Source organism: Mobula birostris, chromosome 14, assembly GCF_030028105.1.
Source record: "Mobula birostris isolate sMobBir1 chromosome 14, sMobBir1.hap1, whole genome shotgun sequence".
Lineage (NCBI taxonomy): Eukaryota > Metazoa > Chordata > Chondrichthyes > Myliobatiformes > Myliobatidae > Mobula > Mobula birostris.
This window is the reverse complement of record NC_092383.1, coordinates 44272017-44298927: the sequence shown is the minus strand read 5'-3', so window position 1 is coordinate 44298927 and position 26911 is coordinate 44272017. Positions and strand designations below refer to the sequence as shown.

The 26911-nt window shown below is 49.3% G+C and overlaps 1 protein-coding gene across 3 annotated transcripts in view; it reads right to left on the bottom strand.

The window, feature by feature from the left end:
- The window catches only part of LOC140209871 (protein PIGBOS1), an 82934-nt gene that overhangs the window by 49412 nt on the left and 6611 nt on the right, over window positions 1-26911 (bottom strand). The window lies entirely within an intron of this gene.

Below are 26911 nucleotides of genomic sequence, written 5' to 3'. Positions count from 1 at the left end.
CATCATCCAACTTCTATTCAGCTTCAGGTGAACGGACAGCTACCCTGACATCTTCCTGTAAAATACCTTGAGAAAATTTGAATTCATTGTTCCCTCAGTGACTGCAAGCTGTCCAAGCCCTGACTCAGCAAATCAGCCCAAACCATGATATTCCTTCCACCATGCTTCACAGTCGGGATGAGGTTTTGGCATTGTTGTGCTGTGCCCTTTTTCCTTCAAACATGGCAGTGTGCATTTCTGCCAAAAGTTCCACTATTGTCTCATCTATCCATAGAACATTGTCCCAGAAGTATTGTAAAACATCCAGGCGATCTTTTGCAAATTTGAAATGCAGCAAAGATTTTTTTGGAGAGCAGTAGTTTCTTCCATGGTGTCCTTCCTTCCATGTTCAGTGCTTTTCTTATATTGGTCAAAAGTAGAAGGTTTATTCATTATCAAAGCATGTATCCATATACAACTCTGAGATTTGTATTTCTCCAGATAGCCACAAAACAAAGAACATGAAATTTGTTCAGACAGAAACATCACATACACCCCCCATACAAAAGGAACAGCATCCCGATCATCAATCTCCCAAAATCCCCCTCCCTCCACACAGAACAGAACTGGAACATCGACTGTAAAAGGCGGGAGGAGAAGATGGCGGCGTGCCTGTGCATGCGCAGCCCTCTGGTGAAAAATTATATCGTAGTGGACAATTCTGATTTGATGGAGAATGGACGTGAAAGCACAGAGGAACATCTGGAGAAATTTCTGAAATGCTCGTTTGCTGCTGTCGTTACTGCGTGGTCAGGAATCCTTCGGAGGGTAGGCCTCAAAATCCCCAGCTTTGCCTGCTTTTGGCGACCGAGAAGGAGGTCGAATCGTTCGGACAGAGATGGCGCTCAGTACTCTGTGTCGGAGAGCTGATCAGAGCTCAAAGTTTTCGGATAACTCAGAGTCGGATTGTGGTCGGCATGGCAGGGAGAGTTTTTCTTCCTTCTCCCGTCTGCGTGAGATGTGGGACATTTGAGGGACTTTGAACTTTACTGTGCTCGTGGACTTCTTCATCAAGTTATGGTATTGTTGCACTGTTGTAACTATATGTTATAATTATGTGGTTTTGTCAGTTTTTTCAGTCTTGGTCTGTCCTGTGTTTTGTGATATCACACCAGAGGAAATAATGTATCACTTCTTAATGCATGCATTACTAAATGACAACAAAAGAGGACTACGTGTCTTCATAATCTAAAAAAAAGAAAACTCTCCCCTGCATAAAAAAAACTAACAGAACATCAACCCCCAAACACACTCCACTTGCACAAAATGCAAAACGGGCAATAAAAAAAACCATGTCCATCAACGTAGAACCACAATACAATCTTACAAATATCATTGACATTCATTGATAGGGAGGGACACTACATGAGACAGAGAGGCCTACCCACCTGCTACAGTGAGCCACGCAGTGACAGGCCACTCAGACCCCTTCTCCGGTAGCGATCAAAAGGAAGGCAGTTGGCACTGAAACTCCCGCTCACCTTCTGCATTTACATCGATGTCTGTCTTCCTGGATGCTTTAATTGGTGATTAATGGATACTTTAAGCAGCAAAATGGAGTCAAACATCTGCTTCTGCCCCGTCTTGAAGTTTCTTCGCATCTAGGCCTTCCAAGTATACACTTGCTTGCCGAAACCTTCCAGAGTCAGTCAAACACTGGATCAAATGATCTCTAAACTGTAAATCACAGGCTCTAACAGTCCCAGAAACACATTTAAGCTGAAAAACAGATGTAAAAGTAGGAAAAAAGCCATTTGCGTTTGCTATCTGGAAGATGTCGACCGAGGCAGCGTTGTACATTGGCGCCATCTTGACAAGAGGCGGACACATGAACAGGGACTTTAGCAAGTTCTAGAGGTATCTACAAGCCTTTTGTTGTTACCTTTGTGTTCTTTTTCACCTTTTCATCATTGCACACTGTGTTCTTGGTGTGATCTTTGCAGGATGCCCACCCCTAGGAAGAGTAGCAACAGTACTGAATTGCTTTTGTAGCCTTTTTCAGTTTCATGCGTGTCTACAATTTTTCTCTAAGGTCCTCTGAAAGTTGTTTTGATTGAGGCATAATGCACATAAAAAGAAATTTTCTTGAGTAGAACAGGCTCTGTCAGTAACCCGACTTTTTATGTCTTTATAGGCCAGGACACCTCTACAACCCACACCTCCAATTTCACCTCATTGATTGGAACATCTGACTCCAAATAGCTTTTGTAGAAGGCATTACTCCAGAAGTTCACACACTTTTTGAACCTAGACTGCGATTGTTTAAATGGTGTGTTCAATATTGACAAGAAGAAGCACAATTGTTTGTGTGTTATTAGTTTAGGTAGGTTGTGTTTGACAATTATTGTGACTTAGATGAAGATTAGACTACATTTTATGAATAATTAATGCAGAAAACAGGTAATTGCAAAGGGTTCACAGACTTTTTCTTGCAATTGTAGATGCATTAAAGTAAATCATCAAATAATTATCAAATGAAATTTGTCTCTAAGCAACTTACCAAATTATCCAAAGAGAATGATGTAAAGTGTCTTAAAACAGGAACAATGTAAGGAAAATCTTTCTGAATTTAAACTCCGATTGCTAAAATAATATGTATAAAAGGCCAGAACCAGAGGAGGGTAGAGGTGTCTGCTAACAGAAAATGGCACAATTCTGAAAATCCTAGATCACTGAAGAGTATCCAGTAGAGGATTATAGTAACAGGGCCTCATTGTGACCTGGGATATAAACTGTAAAATTTTGTTTGAGCTTGATTATCAGAAGGTACAAGATGCAACTGAAAAATACAAGGTAGTGAAACAGCTCAGTTTATGGATAACAAATGAAGACGGATTTCATAAAATAACCCAAAAAAGCAGAAGCAGATGGGCATTTATATGAAGCAAAGTTGAACAATCTTGCTAGTGGACGTGGATTGGAAAACATTTACAGTAACTATAAATGTGCTGCTCCGGCCTCAAATACTAACTGGGTAAATCAACCTGTTTGTTTCTAATGTGGACCCCCCAAAATGTCTATTTGTCCAATTATTTAACTGGAGGAAATTTGTGCCAGAAACATTGGAAATCAGGCTACATCAGGAGAAACCGTTATTATGCTTACTATGTAGAGGATGAATTCCATCCATTAACTATCAAAATTACTAAATACCACATTGGTAGCGCCCCTCAATATCAAAGTTTTACTTATTTTATACATACTTTTAAAATTTACTTTAGTAAAATGAAGATTAGGTTTGAAAGCAGTCTTAAAACATCAATTTCTCTAACTTCCAATAATATTTCCTCCCACACCCTTCTGTTTTTTTCTATCCCCCATTCCGATTCCCCTCTTACCCCTTCCTCTTCTCCTCACCTGCCCATCACTGGTGCCCTTCCTTCCCATTATCCATGGTCCACTGTCCTCTCTTATCAGATTTCTCCTTCAGCCCTTTACCTCTTCATAGTCATAGTCATAGACATACTTTATTGATCCCAGGGGAAATTGGTTACCGATCATCTCCCAGCTTCCTACTTCATTCCACCCCTGCCCCCACCCACCCAACTTCCCCCTCACCTGATTTCCTGTATTATCTTCCAGCTTGTACTCTTACCCCTCCTCACACACCCTTATTGTGGTGTCTTTCCCTTTCCTCTCTAGTCCTGATGAAGGGACTCAGACCTAAACATTGACTGTTTGTTCCTCTTCATAGATACTGCCTAACCTCCTAAGTGGCTCCAACACTTTTGAGTGTGTTCCTCAAGATTTCTAACATCTGCAGAATATTTTGTTTAAAGACATGCTGTATTTTTTTACTAAGTGAACCAGTTTCTGCTGAAGGAAATTAAAAAGATGGAAGGGCAGAAAATTCCTAGACACAAGCTCAGAATCAATTAATAAGCAGAAGAATGCTCTACACATTTTAGGGTGTAGAATGAGGTATTCCTCATTATCTTGTGTCATCTAACCAAATCATCAGTGAAGAACCAACATTCTGCATAGATTTCAATGGCATTTTTCTCTGCCTCAGTATTTGGTTCAGAGTTGCTTACTATTACAAAAAAAATCCTTGTTCTAGAACATTAAGCAGGTCATTAGAAACATCTAATTCAGCAAAACTAAAAGATGAACTTTTTTGAAAGCGAAGAAAATTATACTCAATTTTAATGAAATAGTTTAGACCCTATAGCTTTGTATGTCAAAACCTGAACATTGTCACACCAGTAGTTTGATTTACAGATCCGTAAAACTACATTCATTCTTTTGAACTCTGAAATTGCTCTGTAAGTGAACTGGTATAATAAATTCCTTTAGTCACTTGCTCTACGAAGCATCAATATTTGACTAGTTAACAGGCTGAAGGTCAGCTTTTGCACAAAAGGGCACATCCTGATTGTTCAGGATCCTTCAGAAAAGACTATAAAAAGATCATGCAGATAAAGAAACTTAACAGAAAACAAACAAAACAAACAATCAAGAACCAAATAAGGGCTTTTCTTCAAAAGAACAAAATATGATTCCATCACCAACAAGAGAAATATGCAGATGCTGTAAATCCAAGTAACACACAGAAAATGCTGGACAAACTCAGCAGGCCAAGCAGCATCTGTGGAAGAGTTTAGTCGATGTTTCAGGCTAAGACCCTTCAGCAGGACTGGTTATTATCCCAATCCATACTGTTTATGTCCTACTTTTTGACTCATCCTGTCAAATGGAATCATGTCTGATCTGATTGTTTCTCCAGCTCCTCACTTTATGGACACCCCATACATATGGACAAGTGTTTGGGAAAGTGGCAGGGTCATTCACTCTGAATCCATGAGGCCAACTGACAGCTGCTCTTCCCACAACTGCTCACTCACTTGTCACAGCCATTTCTTTAAACTTCTCCCACTTACTGTTATTGTTCATTTTTGATTTATCAACAGTTTGAGTTCCAATGTTCTATAGATTCAGGATCAGTTCCTGTGGATTGGAGGGTGGCTAATGTTGTTCCTCTCTTCAAGAAGGGATGAAGAGAGAAAATAGGGAATTATAGACCAGTTAGCCTGACGTCGGTGGTGGGAAAGATGCTGGAGTCAATTATAAAAGATGAAATTACGACACATCTGGATAGCACTAACAGGTTTGGTCCGAGTCAGCATGGATTTACGAAGGGGAAATAGTGCTTGACTAATCTTCTGGAATTTTTTGAGGATGTAACTATGAAAATGGACAAGGGAGAGCCAGTGGATGTAGTGTACCTGGACTTCCAGAAAGCCTTTGATAAAGTCCCAATAGGAGATTAGTGGGGAAAATCAGGGCACATGGTATTGGGGGCAGAGTACTGACATGGATTGAAAATTGGCTGGCTGACAGAAAACAAAGAGTAGCGATTAACGGGTCCCTTTCGGAATGGCAGGCGGTGACCAGTGGGGTACCGCAGGGTTCAGTGCTGGGTCCGCAGCTGTTTACAATATACATTAATGATTTAGATGAGGGAATTAAAAGTAACATTAGCAAATTTGCCGATGACACAAAGCTGGGTGGCAGTGTGAAATGTGAGGAGGATGTTATGAGAACGCAGGGTGACTTGGACAGGCTGGGTGAGTGGGCAGATGCATGGCAGATGCATTTAATGTGGATAAATGTGAGGTTATCCACTTTGGTGGTAAGAACGGGAAGGCAGATTATTATCTAAATGGAGTCAAGTTAGGAAAAGGGGAAGCACAACGAGATCTAGGAGTTCTTGTACATCAGTCACTGAAAGCAAGCATGCAAGTACAGCAGGCAGTGAAGAAAGCTAATGGCATGCTGGCCTTCATAACAAGGGGAATTGAGTATAAGAGCAAAGAGGTCCTTCTGCAGCTGTACAGGGCCCTGGTGAGACCACACCTGGAGTACTGTGTGCAGTTTTGGTCTCCAAATTTGAGGAAGGACATTCTTGCTATTGAGGGAGTGCAGCGTAGGTTCACAAGGTTAATTCCCGGGATGGAGGGACTGTCATATGCTGAAAGATTGGAGCGACTGGGCTTGTATACTCTGGAATTTAGAAGGCTGAGAGGGGATCTTATTGAAACATATAAGATTATTAAGGGATTGGACACGCTGGAGGCAGGAAGCATGTTCCTGCTGATGGGTGAGTCCAGGACCAGAGGCCACAGTTTAACATTTAGGGGTAGGCCATTTAGAACGGAGTTGAGGAAAAACTTTTTCACCCAGAGAGTGGTGGATATATGGAATGCTCCGCCGCAGAAGGCTATGGAGGCCAAGTCTCTGTATGCTTTCAAAAAGAGATGGATAGAGCTCTTAAAGATAGCAGAATCAAAGGTTATGGGGATAAGGCAGGAACTGGATACTGATTGTGGATGATCAGCCAGGATCACAGTGAATGGCGGTGCTGGCTCGAAGGGCCGAATGGCCTACTCCTGCACCTATTGTCTATTGTCTATAAAACCCTTTTATAACTGGGGGACTGACAAATATGTAGTGCACCAATTTAAAATAATCATCTCTGAAGTACACTACCTTAATCTGTACATGCTAATCCATTTAAACATAATTTAATGAAAGAGCTGCCAAGACAGTTATCCTTAATTATAGTTAAGCAGAAAATAGCATCACAGAAGCAGTAATCACAGAATGGAACATTGCAAAAATTGACATTTATACTCTTTCCGCTATACTTCGAGGAAGAGATTTCGAAAAAACCTCCAAAAGAACTACTTCCAACTAAATTCTTTCTAAAATAGCGACACTTAGTACGAACAGAAACCCCTAGTTCTAGATTCTCCCAAGGAAGGAACCACTGTTGGCAGAATCTCAGATGGTTACCATCAGGAATGAGCTACAGAAGCCTGAAGGCACACACTCTGCAACTCAGGAACAGCTTTATTCCCTCTGCCATCCGACTTCTGAATGGACATTGAAACCCTGAACACTACTTCATCACATTTTATTTCTGTTTTTGCACTACTTATTTAATTTAACTATTTGACATAGTAGTAGAGCTACTAGGACTTGATGTTTAAATCCCTATGGTAAGTCGGCACTCTCAAAGTTGGCAGTGGGCTTGAAGTGGTGGCAAGGAAGGAGGGTAGGTACGTCATCGGGGTCATCAGGTGGGCACCCTCCCTCTTTCATGTTTCATTGATAAGCCCACAACGTCTCCAGGGGGCTCAACAGTGCTACCTGGCATCCCAGATACACCTCCTGTCTTCATCTTGCAGCCCAATTGTTGTCTTTCATATATATCTGCTGTAATTCAGTTTTTTCCCCTTATTTTATAATATATTGCATTGTAGTGCTGCTATCAAGTTAACAAATTTCACAACATATGTTGGTGATATTAAACCTAACACTGATTCTGAAACATCCTCTACATATAGCTCCAGAGGATCTAACACATTTCAATTAAGCCTCTCGCTTTGGTAAACTCCAGTGGATGCAAGTCTAGCCTGTCCAACCTTTTCTCAGAAGACACACCAACCATTCCATATATTACTTCAATAAACATTTTCTGATGAATGCAGCAGGCCAGACAGCATCTATAGGAAGAGGTACAGTCAACGTTTTGGGCCAAGACCCTTCCTCAGGACTAACTGGAGTTAGTCCTGACGAAGGGTCTCGGCCCATACCATCGACTGTACCTCTTCCTATAGATGCTGCCTCGTCTGCTGCGTTCACCAGCATTTTTTGTGTGTGTTGCTTGAAATTCCAGCATCTGCAGATTTCCTCATGTAAACATTTTCTGAACTACTTCCATCATACTAGCATCCTTCTTTATAGGAGGACACCAGTAATGCATGCCTTACTGCGTAATCTAGTGTCAAAACTAGCCAATAATTCTGTACTGTTGTATTCAATTCTCTGCTCTGGAGATGAGCACATTTTGCCACACTATATTTCACTTACAGTTAACCTTAGCAGGCCCTTTACACCCTCTTCACAACTTACATTCCTTCCTATCCTAGAGTCATCATGACAGGAAATATGGCATTCAGTTTCTCAATGGGGAAAATTGGGGAAAAGTATAAGTGCCACAAAAATCAAAATCACTGTTTACTTGCAGCAACATTTTAAGAGGTAACTTACAATAGCTCCTCTAATCAAATTATCACATCCCATGTAATTAAGGCATTGGGGCAAATAGAAGCTGCAACAAAAAAGAAATCAGATATTTGAGCAGGATTCATTAGGTAAAGAGCAGGCGTTCTGATGCTTACTCTCCCTTTTAGGATAAAGCCCAGCCCTGAGAACATACCGATCCTCTTCCTCAAAGCCACTGAAGCAATTTTGTTTTCCACTGCTCCAGAATCTAATCTGTACAATAAAACTTGTGGAAAAGTTAAATAATTATAGAGACTAATTGAATATAATTCTAAAACAAAACAAATTTTAGCATTAATTAACATAGAGAATGAGCAGTAGGCTAATCTGCCTGTCAAGCCTATTCCAACATTAAACCACATTTTAGTTGATCTTTTACTTCAGCACCACCTTCTTGGTCTAACTCCATATCCATCGATTCACTTATTATTTAAAAATCTATTGATAACTCTCTTCAATATATCTGAGAATCCAAGCCTTTTTGGAAGTGAAGTCTTGCTGAGGCAGGTACAATAAAATCCCTTAAAAAGCACATGGAGGAGCAAGGTTTAAAGGGAAATGGGGATTAGCTGAGTGGGCACCATGGTTGCTGTTCATTTCAAAGGCCAAAGGGCCTTTATCCATGCTGCATTTTTATATGATTCGAGGAAATATATGTCCTAAATGGCCAACAACTAGCCCAATTTCTACACAAATGAGCCAACTTCACATCCATCCCATCAAGCTCTGTTTTTTTTGTTTTAATGAGATCTTCTCTCATTCTAAACTCAGATGGCTTAATCTCTCCCTAAATCACTTAATATTAGATAACACACTAAATCCAAACATGACTGCCTCTATGACGAAGCAAACCTTAGAGCTGCATGGAGGTCACCACTGATATTCCATTAATTTAACAAAAGCAGTAAATCAATAAAACTGCATTCTATAGAAGCTAATTTATCCTAGATTTTAAAAAATCTTTTCCTCACAAAGTAGAATTCCTAATATTTCTTAATTAGATGAATACATCCAAATATTCCATAGCAAGAGATATGTTGAAAACTTCAAGAACACTGCCTAGTAATTAACTTACATCAGCTTTCTGGATTTAATGATGGCAATAACTCACTTCACGCACTCTTCCTCTTCCCTTATATGGGCACATAAATAAAAAGACCTTAAACCTGAAGTTTAGCAATTTTTCTATCAATCTCTGTATATTGGATATCCTGCCTCAGACATTGGTCCTATGCCAGTCATTGCAAGGCCAAATGAATTTTATTCTAGCTGGTCATATCTAAACATATTCATTACCATCCATGCATGTTTGAATGATGCTAGATGAAAATTTGTATCAATCTAGGGCTCTCCCTGACTTTATGCTTGACATAAACCTTCCTCAATATTCTCACAAAGGAAGGTGAATTGCCTCACTGTAGACATAAGGAAAACAGAACTTAATCTGAAAAAGGATCTAGTGCTTTCCCAGAATATATGACGAATAAACTCTTCTTGGGCTTCTAGCCAGATACAGGTATCAATCATCCCTGATGAAGATGGCATAGATTGTCATTGGTTATAACTGATACCCATACCCGGCTGGAAGCCTGGGAAGAGTTTATTCAACAACTCAATCTATCACTTACAGAGGCCTTTAAAAAATAACAAATTGAATCTAAAATGATTTTCAAACCTCAAGACATTCCTAAGAAGATTGGAGCCAAAATAGTGAAAATATTTTTTAAATTATCATTATTATATGGGAAACACTGAGGCACGGCAATTTCTCTTCACACTAATATGCTGACAAGAAACTCTTATCATTGTCCAGCTGGTTAGAACTATTTTCACTTTTATTTATTCTCTTATAGCTACAGAATCAACTGCTTTTGCAGGGTTTCTGTTCCTACAATATTAGCACACTTCTTCCTATTTGTCACAGCACTTTGTTCCTGTGTGACATCAGTCAAAGCACATGCACTGAACAACCCAGTTTAACCTCAACCCCTTCTGCACAAATTTGTTTCCTCACTTATTACTCAATTTATTTATTTAGTGATACAGTGCAGAGTAGGTTCTGTGGGCACAAAAGAGACACCAAGATGGTATGTTGTCTCTCTGTAGGAAGAGGTGCAGTCGACGTTTCAGGCCGAGACCCTTCGTCAGGTCTCGGCCTGAAACGTCGACTGCACCGCTTCCTACAGATGCTGCCTGGCCTGCTGCGTTCACCAGCAACTTTGATGTGTGTTGCTTGAATTTCCAGCATCTGCAGAATTCCTGTTGTTTATGTTGTCTCTCCGATGCCAGGATCTCAGAATGTTTTGGATCGGGTTTATGGCATTCTCAAGGGAGAGTGTGAGCAGCCAGAAGTTTTGGTACATATTGGCACCAATGACATAGGTAGACTAAGTGAAGAGGTCCTGGAGAGATTTTAGCTGAGAAACAGGACTTCCAGGTTCATAATCCCTGGATTGCTGCCCATGCCACACGCCAGCGAGGGTGGGAATAGGATAATTTGGCAGGTGAATGTGTGGCTGAAAAACTGGTGCAGGGGACAGGGGTTCAGATTTATGAATCATTGGGATCTCTTCTGGGGAAGCTATGACCTCTACAAAAGGGACAGGTTACACCTGAACCCGATGGGGTCCAACATCCTTGCAGGCAGATTGGCTAGATTTGTCTGGTGGGCTTAAACTAATTTGGCAGAGGGATGGGAACTGAAGTGGTAGTGTTGAAGATGAGGTAGTTGGTTTACAAATGGAGGCAATGTGTGGTGAGGCTCCTAGCAAGGAGAGGCTATGATGATAGGGTAAAATTGCAGTCAACAGGATGAGTTGCAACGTAAAAGGGGGACAAAATCAAAAAGGGTGAATACAGGACTGAAGGTGTTATATTTGAATGCACGCAAAATACAAATAAGGTTGATGAATTCTAACAAAGTTACAGATTGGCATGTTTGATGTTGTAAGCATCACTCTATCATGGCTGAATGGAGATTGTAGCTGGGAGCTTAATATCCAAGGATACACATTGTATCCAAAGGACAGGCAGAAAGACAGATGGGATGGTGTTGCTCTGTTGGTAAAATGTGAAATCAAATCATTAGAAAGAGGGGACATAGGGTCAGAAAGTGTTGAATCATTGTGGATAGAGCTAAGACTGCAAGAGTAAAAAGACAATGATGGGAGTTATATTCAGACCCCCAAACAGTAGTAAGGATGTGGTCTATAAATTACATCAGGAAATAGAAAAAGCGTACCAAAAATACCGTGTTACAAAATTGGGGATTTCAATATGCAGGTAGATTGGAAAAATCAGGTTGTTGCTAGATTCCAAGAGGGGGAATTTCTAGAATGCCTATGAGATGGCTTTTTAGAACAGCTCGTGTTTGAGCCCACCAGGAGATAAACTATTCTGGATTCAGTGTTGTGCAATGAACCAGAATTGATTAGAGAGCTAAAGTAAAAGAACCCTTGGGGAAAGTGATCATAGTATGATTGCATTCACCCTGAAATTTGAGAAGGAGAAGCTAAAGTATTAAAGTATTAGTATTACAGTGGAGTAAATGGAATTACAGAGGTATGAGAGAGGAGCCGGCCAGAATTGATTGAAAAAGAACACTGGCAGGAATGACTGCAGAACAGCAATGGCTGGAATTTCTGGAAGCAATTCAGAAAGCACAGGGTATATACATCCCAAAGAGGAAGAAGTATACTAAAGGCAAGATGACACAACCATGGCTGATGAGAGAAGTCAACGCCAGCATAAAAGCCAAAGAGAGGGTGTATAATAGAACAAAAAATTAGTTGGAAGTTAACAGGATTGGGATGCTTTTAAAAACCAACAGAAGACAACTAATAGTCATTAAGGTACAGATGGTATACAAAAGTAAGCTTAAATAATATTAAAGAGGATACCAAAAATTTTTTCAGATACATATAGTGTAAAAGAAGGGCAAGAGTGGATATCGGACCACTGCAAAACGATGCTGGAGAGGTAGGTGTGGGGGACAAGAAAATCAACTGAATAGTATTTTGCATCAGTCTTCACTGTGAAAGACACTAGCAGTATGGTGGAAGCTCTAGGTGTACTTGGAGGCACACAATAAAATAGGCTGTATGTAGCGTGGTTTCCTCAAAGGACAAATCTGTTGGAAATCTTTGAAGAAATAACAAGTAGGATAGACAAAGGAGAATCAGCTGATGTTGTGTACTTGGATTTTCAGATGGCATTTGACAAGGTGCCACACATAAGGCTGCTTAACAAGCTACGAGCCCATGGTATTACAGAAAAGATTCTAGCATAGGTAGCACAGTGGCTGATTGGCAGGAGGCAAAGAACGGGATTAAAGGGAGCCTTTTCTGGTTGGTTGCCGGTGACTAGGGATGCTCCACAGGGGTCTGTGTTGGGCCCAATTTTTTTTACATTACATGTCAATGATTTGGATGATGGAATTGATAGCTCTGTTGCAAAGTTTGCAGATGATACTAAGACAGGTGAAGGGGCAGATAGTTTTAAGGAAGTACAGAACCTACAGAAGGACTCAAGAGATTAGGAGAATGGGCAAAGAAGTGGCAAATGGAGTACAGTGTTGGGAAGTATATGGTCATGCACTTTAGTAGAAGAAATTAAAGGGTTAACTATTTTATAGATGGAGAGAAAATATAAAAAATCTGAGGCGCAAAGAGACTTGGGAATCCCTGTGCAGGATTCCCTAAAAGTTAATTTGCAGGTTGAGTCTGTGGTGACGAAAGCAAATGCAATGCTAGCATTGATTTCAAGATGACTAGAATGCAATGTTGAGACTTTATAAAGCACTGGTGAGGTCTCACTTGGAGTATTGTGAGCAGTTTTGGGCCCCTTATCTTAGAAAGGATGTGCTGAAACGGGAGAGAGTTCAAAGGAGGTTCACAAAAATGATTCCAGGTTTGAACAGCTTGTCATATGAAGAGCATTTAATGGCCCTGGGCCTGTATTCACTAGAACTTATCCAATGTTAAAAGGCCCTGATAAGAGTGGATGTGGAGAGAATGTTTCCTTTGTGGGAGAGTCTAGGACCAGAGGTCACAGCCTCAGAATAGCGTGGTGTCCTTTTAGAATGGAGATGAGGAGAAATACCTTCAGCCAAAGAGTGATGAATCAGTGGAATTTGTTGCCACAGGCAGCTATGGAGGCAAAGTCATTGGGTATATTTAAGGCAGGGGATGATAGATTCTTGATTGGTCAGGGCAGGAAAGGATACTGGGGGGGGGGGGAAGGAGGCAGGACATTAGGGCTGAGAGGAGAAATGGATCAACCATCATGAAATGGCAGAACAGGCTCGATGGGAGAAATGGCCAAATTTCATAGAAAACCTACAGCACAATACAGGCCCTTCGGCCCACGAAGTTGTGCCGAACATGTCCCTACCTTAGAAATTACTAGGCTTACCTATAGCCCTCTGTTTTTCTAAGCTCCATATACCTATCCAAAAGTCTCTTAAAAGACCCTATTGTATCCGCCTCCACCACCATTACCGGCAGCCCATTCCACGCACTCACAACTCTCTGAGAAAACCTGTTCTCATAAAGCATGCTCCCCAATCCAAGCAACATCCTTGTAAATCTCTCTGCACCCTTTCCATATCCTTCCTGCAGTGAGGTGACCAGAACTGAGCCCAGTACTCGAAGAGGGGTCTGACCAGGGTCCTAGCTGCAACATTACCTCTCAGCTCCTAAATTCAATTCCATGATTGATGAAGGCCAAAACACCATACACCTTCTTAACCAGAGTCAACCTGTGCAGATGCTTTGAGCGTCCTATGGACTCAGACCCCAAGATCCCTCTGAACCTCCACACTGCCAAGAGTCTTACCATTAATACTGTATTCTGCCATTATATTTGACCTACCAAAATGAACCACTTCACGCTTATCTGGGTTGAACTACATCTGCCACTTCTCAGCCCAGTTTTGCATCCTATCAATGTCCCACTGTAATCTCTGACAGCCCTCCACAACACCTCCAACCTTTGTATCATCAGCAAACTTACTAACCCATCTACAACCACTCTTTGCCTTCTGTAGGCAAACCAGTTCTGGATCCACAAAGGAATGTCCCCTTGGATCCCATGCCTCCCTACTTTCTCTATAAGCCTTGCAAGGGGTCCCTTATAAGTATAAGCCTTGCAAGACCCGACGCAGACTGGAAGATCGTTTCACTGAACACACTTCCTCCCTCACTACCATTCAGGGCCCGAGACAGTCCTTCCAGGTGAGGCGACACTTCACCTGTGAGTCGGCTGGGGTGATGTACTGCGTCCGGTGCTCCCAATGTGGCCTTCTATATATTGGCGAGACCCGACGCAGACTGGGAGACCGCTTTGCTGAACACCTACACTCTGTCCGCCAGAGAAAGCAGGATCTCCCAGTGGCCACACATTTTAATTCCACATCCCATTCCCATTCTGACATGTCTATCCACGGCCTCCTCTACCGTAAAGATGAAGCCACACTCAGGTTGGAGGAACAACACCTTATATTCCGCCTGGGTAGCCTCCAACCTGATGGCATGAACATCGACTTCTCTAACTTCCGCTAATGCCCCACCTCCCCCTCGTACCCCATCCGTTATTTATTTTTATACACACATTCTTTCTCTCACTCTCCTTTTTCTCCCTCTGTCCCTCTCACTATACCCCTTGCCCATCCTCTGGGTCCCCCCCCCCCTGCTTGTCTTTCTCCCCGGACCTCCTGTCCCATGATCCTCTCATATCCCCTTTGCCAATCACCTGTCCAGCTCTTGGCTCTATCCCTCCCCCTCCTGTCTTCTCCTATCATTTTGGATCTCCCCCTCCCCCTCTCACTTTCAAATCTCTTACTAACTCTTCCTTCAGTTAATCCTGACAAAGGGTCTCGGCCTGAAACGTCGACTGTACCTCTTCCTAGAGATGCTGCCTGGCCTGCTGCGTTCACCAGCAACTTTGATGTGTGTCTCTCCAATGCTATTGTCAAGGAGATAGAATTATGATCACTATCTCCAAAATGCTCTCCCACTGTGAGATCTGACACCTGACCAGGTTCATTTCCCAATACCAAATCAAGTACAGCCTCTCCTCTTGTAGGCTTATCTACATATTGTGTTAGGAAACCTTCCTGAACACACCTGACAAACTCCACCCCATCTAAACCCATTGCTCTAGGGAAATGCCAATCAATATTTGGGAAATTAAAATCTCCCATCACGACAACTCTGTTATTATTACACCTTTCCAGGATCTGTTTCCCTACCTGTTCCTCGATATCCCTGTTACTATTGGGCCGCCTGTAAAAAAGCACCCAGTAAAGTTATTGACCCCTTCCTGTTCCTAACCTCCACCCACAGGGACTCCGTAGACAATCCCTCCAAGACGTCCACCTTTTCTGCAGCCGTGACTCTGATCAACAGTGCCACGCCCCCACCTCTTTTGCCACCCTCCCTGTCCTTTCTGAAATATCTAAAACCTGGCACTTGAAGTAACCATTCCTGTCCCTGAGCCATTCAAGTCTCTGTAATGGCCATATCATATCTCCATGTACTGATCCACACTCTAAGCTCATCCGCTTTGGTCACAACACTCCTTGCATTAAAATAGACGCATCTCAAACCTTCAGTCTGAGCGCGTCCCTTCTCTATCACCTGCCTATCCTCCCTCTCGCACTACCTACAAGCTTTCTCTATTTGTGAGCCAACCTCCTCTTCCCCAGTCTCTTCAGTTCGGTTCCCACCCCCCAATAATTCTAGTTTAAACTCTCCCCAGTAGCCTTAGCAAACCTCCCTGCCAGGATATTGGTCCCCCTGGGATTCAACTGCAACACATCCTTTTTGTACAGGTCATACCTGCGCCAAAGAGGTCCCAATGATGCAGAAATCTGAATCCCTGCCCCCTGCTCCAATCTCTCAGCAATGCATTTATCATCCACCTCATTCCATTCCTATTCTCACTGTCGCGTGGTAAAGGCAGTAATCCCGAGATTACTACCTTGGTGGTCCTGCTTCTCAACTTCCTTCCTAACTCCCTGTAGTCTTTTTTCAGGACCTCTTCCCTTTTCCTACCTATGTCATTGGTACCAATATGTACCAATGGCTGTTCTCCCTCCCACTGCAGGATATCTTGGACGCGATCAGAAACATCCTGGACCCTGGTATCTGGGAGGCAAACTACCATCCGAGTTTCTTTCCTGCATCCACAGAATTGCTTGTCTGACCCCCTAACTATAGAGTCCCCTATCACAACTGCCTTCCTCTTCCTTTCCCTACCCTTCTGAGCCACAGGGCCAGACACTGTCACTTCCCCCAGGTAGGCTGTACCCCCCAACAGTACTCAAACAGGAGTACTTATTGTCAAGGGGTACTCTCTAGTACCTGACTCTTCCCCTTCCTGACTGTGATCCACTTGTCTGTCTCCCATGGCCCCGATGTGACCACCAGCCTATAACTCCTTTCTATCACTTCCTCGCTCTCCCTGACCGGGCGAAGGTCATCGAGCTGCATCTCCAGTTCCCTAAATCGGTCCCTTAGGATCTGCAGCTCAACACACCTGGTGCAGATATGGCCGTCTGGGAGGCTGGGAGACTCCAGGACCTCCCACATCTGACACCAAGCACAGAACACGGGCCTCATGCACATACTTCCTCCTTTCTGCAAATAACACCGGTAAACCTAACTCGCCTCGTCCCGTTACCGCCTAAGCCCGTTTGAGCCAAAGCCCTATCACTCTGCTACCCACTCTGAACACTGCCCGCTGGATATTCTGCTCCTATGTCTTATGGTTTTATGGTCTTAAGGAGTAGGCCCTTTGAGCCACGCTGCACCAGCAACCCCACAACCCCGACTAACCCTAATGTAATCAAGGGACAATTTACAATGTCCAAATTAACCTACTCAGTACATTTTTGGACTGTGGGAGGAAACCAGAGCAACTCACCCACGTATTCCACAGGGAGGATGTACAGAGACTCCTGACAGAATGGTGCCGAAATTGAACTCTGAACCCTGGAGTACTGAGCTGTAATAGCATCGCACTCACTGCTATGCTACGGTGGCACCCATCCAACTTCGGTTTAAGGAGAATATGAGAAGTTTTAAAGAGAATCTGAGGAACCCCCTGTTTCCATCCAGGGGGTCAGTGTGGACATGGTGGAGGATTACAAATACCTGGGGATACGAATGGACAATAAACTGGACTGGTCAAAGAACACTCAAACTGTCTACAAGAAGGGTCAGAGCCATCTCTTATTTCCTGAGGAGACTGAGGTCCTTTAACATCTGTCGGACGATGCTGGGGATGTTCTATGAGTCTGTGGTGGCCAGTGCTATCATGTTTGCTGTTGTGCGCTGGGGCAGCAGGCTGAGGATAGCAGACACCAAAAGAATCAACAAACTTATTTGTAAGGCCAGTGATGTTGTGGGGATGGAACTGGACAGATGGTGGTGTCTGAAAAGATGATGTTGTCCAAGTTGCATGCCATCTTGGACAATGTCTCCCATCCACTACATAATGGACTGGTTGGGCACAGGAGTACATTCAGCCAGAGCCTCATTCCACCAAGATGCAACACTGAGCATCATAGGAAGTCATTCCTGCCTGTGGCCATCAAACTTTACAACTCCTCCGTTGGAGGGTTAGACACCCTGAGCCAATAGGCTGGTCCTGGACTTATTTCCTGGCATAATTTACATATTACTATTTAATTACTTATGGTTTTATTACTATTTAATTATTTATGGTGCAACTGTAACGAGACCAATTTCCCTCGGGTTCAATAAAGTATGACTATGACAATGACAAGTTTTTGTTCCTTTCCAAAGAGAATGGTTGACATTTCCAATGCCAGAGATAGTGGAGTCAGAACAATTACTATATTTAAGATGCGTTAAACAGGCACTTAAATAGACATTGAAGTGTATGGTTTTATTCCAGGCATGTGGGATTAATATAGATGGTCAAAAAGGTCACCCAATGGGTTGAAGGGCCATTTCTGTGCTGTACAACTCTATCACATGAGTTTTTGAATTTCTGGCCAAATGTTCCACTCCTATTAAAACACCCCAAATGAGTAGTCCTAGATTGCAATTGAATGTAACCCTGACATGAACTGCCAACAACATAACTGCCTATCACAAAGATTGGCTATTTCTACGTTCACAGAGAACATTTGACTTTGCTAATGTACTCACCTGCTGATGAAAACATCATTCATACTTAGATTACCTGCACACCTGATTATTCCAACATACCTTTTTATTAGTCTTGTACTCCTCCAAATTTTAAAATAACTTAAGTTCCTGTTGCACATTCTCAATCTCTCTGTCTCCACAGTTGTTGCCAGTCTGCTGAATTCATCCAGCAGTTTGTTTTTGCTTAAGACCATTTAAAATTGTTGCCTATATCGTAACCTGCATCAGGTCTTGCTGCCAGGTACCAAGGGTTCTGTGACCCATGTTATTTCCTGACTAAACAATACCCTTTTGCTCTTTATGTTCAAATCCTGCAATGTCAGACACTCAATCATAAATCTCTTCAGCTCAACAATCTAAGAGATCCGTATTCCTCTAATTCGGGCCTTTCATTGTCCCTGCTTTTCATTTCCTTACAACCAAAAGACGAGAAATTGTTCTCCAAATTCTTCCCCTTTTTATCTACCCTCTGTCAAACATTTAGCTATGTACTTTACTTTTATTTTATTTGCTTGACCTTAAGAGTATGGAGCAATGTTGAGACTCTACTTAAGGAGTTATTAAACTACTATTAAATATAAAAGTACTAAATATTGGTGAGGACAGCAGAAGCTTGCTACTTTTCGTATGTCAGCTATATTATTTACAACTGGGACCTGAACCAGCACAACCCCACCTGCTGAGGATGTTGTAGGCAATGGCGTGATGCTGCCTCACAAATTGAGCTACGTAGTTAGGAACAGGAGCTTCTGGTAGTCTCCCACGTGCTGGGACAGATCCTATACCAGATTGTGGAGGTTGGAGGGGAGAGAGTTTGTACCCCGGCGGTGGGATGGATGTTGTACCGGTTTGGGGGGGGGGGGTTGTATCCCGGCGGTGGGATGGATGTTGTACCGGTTTGGGGGGGGGGGGGTTGTACCCTGGTGTTGGGACGGATGTTGTACCAGTTTGGGGGGGGGGGGTTGTACCCCAGCAGTGGGACAGATGTTGTACCGGTTTGGGGGAGATTGTCCCGGTTTGGGGGGTTCGCACCCCGGCGGTGGGACGGATGTTGTACCGGTTTGGGGGGGGGGGGTTGTACCCCGGCGGTGGGACGGATGTTGTACCGGTTTGGGGGGGGGGGGTTGTATCCCGGCGGTGGGATGGATGTTGTACCGGTTTGGGGGGGGGGGGGTTGTATCCCGGCGGTGGGATGGATGTTGTACCGGTTTGGGGGGGGGGGGTTGTACCCCGGCGGTCGGACGGATGTTGTACCGGTTTGGGGGGGGGGGTTGTATCCCGGCGGTGGGATGGATGTTGTACCGGTTTGGGGGGGGGGGGGTTGTATCCCGGCGGTGGGACGGATGTTGTACCGGTTTGGGGGGGGGGGGTTGTACCCCGGCGGTGGGATGGATGTTGTACCGGTTTGGGGGGGGGGGGTTGTATCCCGGCGGTGGGATGGATGTTGTACCGGTTTGGGGGGGGGGGGGTTGTATCCCGGCGGTGGGACGGATGTTGTACCGGTTTGGGGGGGGGGGTTGTACCCCGGCGGTGGGACGGATGTTGTACCGGTTTGGGGGGGGGGGGGTTTGTACCCCGGCGGTGGGACGGATGTTGTACCGGTTTGGGGGGGGGGGTTGTATCCCGGCGGTGGGATGGATGTTGTACCGGTTTGGGGGGGGGGGTTGTACCCCGGCGGTGGGATGGATGTTGTACCGGTTTGGGGGGGGGGGTTGTACCCCGGCGGTGGGATGGATGTTGTACCGGTTTGGGGGGGGGGGTTGTATCCCGGCGGTGGGACGGATGTTGTACCGGTTTGGGGGGGGGGTTGTACCCCGGCGGTGGGACGGATGTTGTACCGGTTTGGGGGGGGGGGGGGTTGTATCCCGGCGGTGGGATGGATGTTGTACCGGTTTGGGGGGGGGGGTTGTACCCCGGTGGTGGGATGGATGTTGTACCGGTTTGGGGGGGGGGGTTGTACCCCGGCGGTGGGATGGATGTTGTACCGGTTTGGGGGGGGGGGGTTGTATCCCGGCGGTGGGATGGATGTTGTACCGGTTTGGGGGGGGGGGGGTTGTATCCCGGCGGTGGGATGGATGTTGTACTGGTTTGGGGGGGGGGGGGTTGTATCCCGGTGGTGGGATGGATGTTGTACCGGTTTGGGGGGGGGGGGGGGTTGTATCCCGGCGGTGGGACGGATGTTGTACCGGTTTGGGGGGGGGGGGGTTGTACCCCGGCGGTGGGATGGATGTTGTACCGGTTTGGGGGGGGGGGGGTTGTATCCCGGCGGTGGGATGGATGTTGTACCGGTTTGGGGGGGGGGGGTTGTACCCCGGCGGTGGGATGGATGTTGTACCGGTTTGGGGGGGGGGGGGTTGTATCCCGGTGGTGGGATGGATGTTGTACCGGTTTGGGGGGGTTGTACCCCGGCGGTGGGACGGATGTTGTACCGGTTTGGGGGGGGGGGTTGTACCCCGGCGGTGGGATGGATGTTGTACCGGTTTGGGGGGGGGGGTTGTACCCCGGCGGTGGGATGGATGTTGTACCGGTTTGGGGGGGGGGGTTGTATCCCGGCGGTGGGACGGATGTTGTACCGGTTTGGGGGGGGGGGTTGTATCCCGGCGGTGGGACAGATGTTGTACCGGTTTGGGGGGGGGGGGTTGTATCCCGGCGGTGGGATGGATGTTGTACCGGTTTGGGGGGGGGGGGGTTGTACCCCGGCGGTGGGACCGATGTTGTACCGGTTTGGGGGGGGGGGGGGTTGTACCCCGGCGGTGGGATGGATGTTGTACCGGTTTGGGGGGGGGGGTTGTATCCCGGCGGTGGGACGGATGTTGTACCGGTTTGGGGGGGGGGGGGGTTGTATCCCGGCGGTGGGACGGATGTTGTACCGGTTTGGGGGGGGGGGGTTGTACCCCGGCGGTGGGATGGATGTTGTACCGGTTTGGGGGGGGGGGTTGTATCCCGGCGGTGGGACGGATGTTGTACCGGTTTGGGGGGGGGGGTTGTACCCCGGCGGTGGGACGGATGTTGTACCGGTTTGGGGGGGGGGGTTGTATCCCGGCGGTGGGATGGATGTTGTACCGGTTTGGGGGGGGGGGGGGGTTGTACCCCGGCGGTGGGATGGATGTTGTACCGGTTTGGGGGGGGGGGTTGTATCCCGGCGGTGGGATGGATGTTGTACCGGTTTGGGGGGGGGTTGTATCCCGGCGGTGGGATGGATGTTGTACCGGTTTGGGGGGGGGGGGGGTTGTACCCCGGCGGTGGGATGGATGTTGTACCGGTTTGGGGGGGGGGGTTGTATCCCGGCGGTGGGATGGATGTTGTACCGGTTTGGGGGGGGGGTTGTATCCCGGCGGTGGGATGGATGTTGTACCGGTTTGGGGGGGGGGGTTGTACCCCGGCGGTGGGATGGATGTTGTACCGGTTTGGGGGGGGGGGGGGTTGTACCCCGGCGGTGGGACGGATGTTGTACCGGTTTGGGGGGGGGGGGTTGTATCCCGGCGGTGGGACGGATGTTGTACCGGTTTGGGGGGGTTGTACCCCGGCGGTGGGATGGATGTTGTACCGGTTTGGGGGGGGGGGTTGTACCCCGGCGGTGGGATGGATGTTGTACCGGTTTGGGGGGGGGGGTTGTATCCCGGCGGTGGGACGGATGTTGTACCGGTTTGGGGGGGGGGGGTTGTACCCCGGCGGTGGGATGGATGTTGTACCGGTTTGGGGGGGGGGGTTGTATCCCGGCGGTGGGATGGATGTTGTACCGGTTTGGGGGGGGGGGGTTTGTATCCCGGCGGTGGGATGGATGTTGTACCGGTTTGGGGGGGGGTTGTACCCCGGCGGTGGGATGGATGTTGTACCGGTTTGGGGGGGGGGTTGTACCCCGGCGGTGGGACGGATGTTGTACCGGTTTGGGGGGTTGTATCCCGGTGGTGGGATGGATGTTGTACCGGTTTGGGGGGGGGGGGGGTTGTATCCCGGCGGTGGGATGGATGTTGTACCGGTTTGGGGGGGGGGGTTGTATCCCGGCGGTGGGATGGATGTTGTACCGGTTTGGGGGGGGGGGGGGGTTGTACCCCGGCGGTGGGACGGATGTTGTACCGGTTTGGGGGGGGGTTGTATCCCGGCGGTGGGATGGATGTTGTACCGGTTTGGGGGGGGGGGTTGTACCCCGGCGGTGGGACGGATGTTGTACCGGTTTGGGGGGGGGGGGTTGTACCCCGGCGGTGGGACGGATGTTGTACCGGTTTGGGGGGGGGGGGTTGTACCCCGGCGGTGGGATGGATGTTGTACCGGTTTGGGGGGGGTTGTACCCCGGCGGTGGGACGGATGTTGTACCGGTTTGGGGGGGGGGGGTTGTACCCCGGCGGTGGGACGGATGTTGTACCGGTTTGGGGGGGGGGGTTGTACCCCGGCGGTGGGATGGATGTTGTACCGGTTTGGGGGGGGGGGTTGTACCCCGGCGGTGGGATGGATGTTGTACCGGTTTGGGGGGGGGGGTTGTATCCCGGCGGTGGGACGGATGTTGTACCGGTTTGGGGGGGGGGGTTGTACCCCGGCGGTGGGATGGATGTTGTACCGGTTTGGGGGGGGGGGGGGTTGTATCCCGGCGGTGGGATGGATGTTGTACCGGTTTGGGGGGGGGGGGTTGTATCCCGGCGGTGGGATGGATGTTGTACCGGTTTGGGGGGGGGGGGTTGTACCCCGGCGGTGGGACGGATGTTGTACCGGTTTGGGGGGGGGGGGTTGTATCCCGGCGGTGGGACGGATGTTGTACCGGTTTGGGGGGGTTGTACCCCGGCGGTGGGATGGATGTTGTACCGGTTTGGGGGGGGGGGTTGTACCCCGGCGGTGGGACGGATGTTGTCCCGGTTTGGGGGGTTGTATCCCAGCGGTGGGATGGATGTTGTACCGGTTTGGGGGGGGGGGGTTGTATCCCGGCGGTGGGACGGATGTTGTACCGGTTTGGGGGGGGGGGGGTTGTATCCCGGCGGTGGGATGGATGTTGTACCGGTTTGGGGGGGGGGGGTTGTACCCCGGCGGTGGGACGGATGTTGTACCGGTTTGGGGGGGGGGGGTTGTATCCCGGCGGTGGGATGGATGTTGTACAGGTTTGGGGGGGGGGGGGGTTGTATCCCGGCGGTGGGATGGATGTTGTACCGGTTTGGGGGGGGGGGTTGTATCCCGGCGGTGGGACGGATGTTGTACCGGTTTGGGGGGGGGGGTTGTATCCCGGCGGTGGGATGGATGTTGTACCGGTTTGGGGGGTTGTATCCCGGCGGTGGGATGGATGTTGTACTGGTTTGGGGGGGGGGGTTGTATCCCGGCGGTGGGATGGATGTTGTACCGGTTTGGGGGGGGGGGGTTGTATCCCGGCGGTGGGACGGATGTTGTACCGGTTTGGGGGGGGGGGTTGTATCCCGGCGGTGGGATGGATGTTGTACCGGTTTGGGGGGGTTGTATCCCGGCGGTGGGATGGATGTTGTACCGGTTTGGGGGGGGGGGGGGGTTGTACCCCGGCGGTGGGACGGATGTTGTACCGGTTTGGGGGGGGGGGGTTGTATCCCGGCGGTGGGATGGATGTTGTACCGGTTTGGGGGGGGGGGTTGTATCCCGGCGGTGGGACGGATGTTGTACCGGTTTGGGGGGGGGGGGGTTGTATCCCGGTGGTGGGATGGATGTTGTACTGGTTTGGGGGGGGGGGTTGTATCCCGGCGGTGGGACGGATGTTGTACCGGTTTGGGGGGGTTGTACCCCGGCGGTGGGACGGATGTTGTACCGGTTTGGGGGGGGGGGGTTGTACCCCGGCGGTGGGACGGATGTTGTACCGGTTTGGGGGGGGGGGTTGTATCCCGGCGGTGGGATGGATGTTGTACCGGTTTGGGGGGGGGGGTTGTATCCCGGCGGTGGGATGGATGTTGTACCGGTTTGGGGGGGGGGGTTGTATCCCGGCGGTGGGACGGATGTTGTACCGGTTTGGGGGGGGGGGGGGTTGTATCCCGGCGGTGGGATGGATGTTGTACCGGTTTGGGGGGGGGGGTTGTACCCCGGCGGTGGGATGGATGTTGTACCGGTTTGGGGGGGGGGGGTTGTATCCCGGCGGTGGGATGGATGTTGTACCGGTTTGGGGGGGTTGTTCCCCGGTGGTGGGATGGATGTTGTACCGGTTTGGGGGGGGGGGGGTTGTACCCCGGCGGTGGGACGGATGTTGTACCGGTTTGGGGGGGTTGTATCCCGGCGGTGGGATGGATGTTGTACCGGTTTGGGGGGGGGGGTTGTATCCCGGCGGTGGGATGGATGTTGTACCGGTTTGGGGGGGGGGGTTGTACCCCGGCGGTGGGATGGATGTTGTACCGGTTTGGGGGGGGGGGTTGTATCCCGGCGGTGGGACGGATGTTGTACCGGTTTGGGGGGGGGGGTTGTATCCCGGCGGTGGGATGGATGTTGTACCGGTTTGGGGGGGGGGGTTGTATCCCGGCGGTGGGATGGATGTTGTACCGGTTTGGGGGGGGGGGTTGTACCCCGGCGGTGGGACGGATGTTGTACCGGTTTGGGGGGGGGGGGGGGTTGTATCCCGGCGGTGGGACGGATGTTGTACCGGTTTGGGGGGGGGGGGGGGTTGTATCCCGGCGGTGGGATGGATGTTGTACCGGTTTGGGGGGGGGGTTGTATCCCGGCGGTGGGACGGATGTTGTACCGGTTTGGGGGGGGGGGGTTGTATCCCGGCGGTGGGACGGATGTTGTACCGGTTTGGGGGGGGGTTGTACCCCGGCGGTGGGACGGATGTTGTACCGGTTTGGGGGGGTTTGTACCCCGGCGGTGGGATGGATGTTGTACCGGTTTGGGGGGGGGGTTGTATCCCGGCGGTGGGATGGATGTTGTACCGGTTTGGGGGGGGGGGGTTGTACCCCGGCGGTGGGACGGATGTTGTACCGGTTTGGGGGGGGGGGGGTGTATCCCGGCGGTGGGATGGATGTTGTACCGGTTTGGGGGGGGGTTGTATCCCGGCGGTGGGATGGATGTTGTACCGGTTTGGGGGGGGGGGTTGTACCCCGGCGGTGGGATGGATGTTGTACCGGTTTGGGGGGGGGGGGGTTGTATCCCGGCGGTGGGATGGATGTTGTACCGGTTTGGGGGGGGGGGTTGTACCCCGGCGGTGGGATGGATGTTGTACCGGTTTGGGGGGGGGGGTTGTACCCCGGCGGTGGGATGGATGTTGTACCGGTTTGGGGGGGGGGGGGGTTGTATCCCGGCGGTGGGATGGATGTTGTACCGGTTTGGGGGGGGGGGGTTTGTACCCCGGCGGTGGGACGGATGTTGTACCGGTTTGGGGGGGGGTTGTATCCCGGCGGTGGGATGGATGTTGTACCGGTTTGGGGGGGGGGGGGTTTGTACCCCGGCGGTGGGACGGATGTTGTACCGGTTTGGGGGGGGGTTGTATCCCGGCGGTGGGATGGATGTTGTACCGGTTTGGGGGGGGGGTGGTTGTACCCCGGCGGTGGGACGGATGTTGTACCGGTTTGGGGGGGGGGGTTGTACCCCGGCGGTGGGACGGATGTTGTACCGGTTTGGGGGGGGGGGTTGTATCCCGGCGGTGGGACGGATGTTGTACCGGTTTGGGGGGGGGGGTTGTATCCCGGCGGTGGGACGGATGTTGTACCGGTTTGGGGGGGGGGGTTTGTACCCCGGCGGTGGGACGGATGTTGTACCGGTTTGGGGGGGGGGGGTTGTATCCCGGCGGTGGGATGGATGTTGTACCGGTTTGGGGGGGGGGGGGGTTGTATCCCGGCGGTGGGATGGATGTTGTACCGGTTTGGGGGGGGGGGGGTTGTATCCCGGCGGTGGGATGGATGTTGTACCGGTTTGGGGGGGGGGGGGTTTGTACCCCGGCGGTGGGACGGATGTTGTACCGGTTTGGGGGGGGGTTGTATCCCGGCGGTGGGATGGATGTTGTACCGGTTTGGGGGGGGGGGTGGTTGTACCCCGGCGGTGGGACGGATGTTGTACCGGTTTGGGGGGGGGGGGGTTGTATCCCGGCGGTGGGATGGATGTTGTACCGGTTTGGGGGGGTTGTACCCCGGCGGTGGGACGGATGTTGTACCGGTTTGGGGGGTTGTATCCCGGCGGTGGGATGGATGTTGTACCGGTTTGGGGGGGGGGGGGTTGTACCCCGGCGGTGGGATGGATGTTGTACCGGTTTGGGGGGGGGGGGGTTGTATCCCGGCGGTGGGATGGATGTTGTACCGGTTTGGGGGGGGGGGTTGTACCCCGGCGGTGGGACGGATGTTGTACTGGTTTGGGGGGGGGTTGTACCCCGGCGGTGGGATGGATGTTGTACCGGTTTGGGGGGGGGGTTGTACCCCGGCGGTGGGATGGATGTTGTACCGGTTTGGGGGGGGGGGGGGTTCGCACCCCGGCGGTGGGACGGATGTTGTACCGGTTTGGGGGGGGGGGGTTGTACCCCGGCGGTGGGACGGATGTTGTACCGGTTTGGGGGGGGGGGTTGTACCCCGGCGGTGGGATGGATGTTGTACCGGTTTGGGGGGGGGGGTTGTATCCCGGCGGTGGGATGGATGTTGTACCGGTTTGGGGGGGGGGGTTGTACCCCGGCGGTGGGATGGATGTTGTACCGGTTTGGGGGGGGGGGG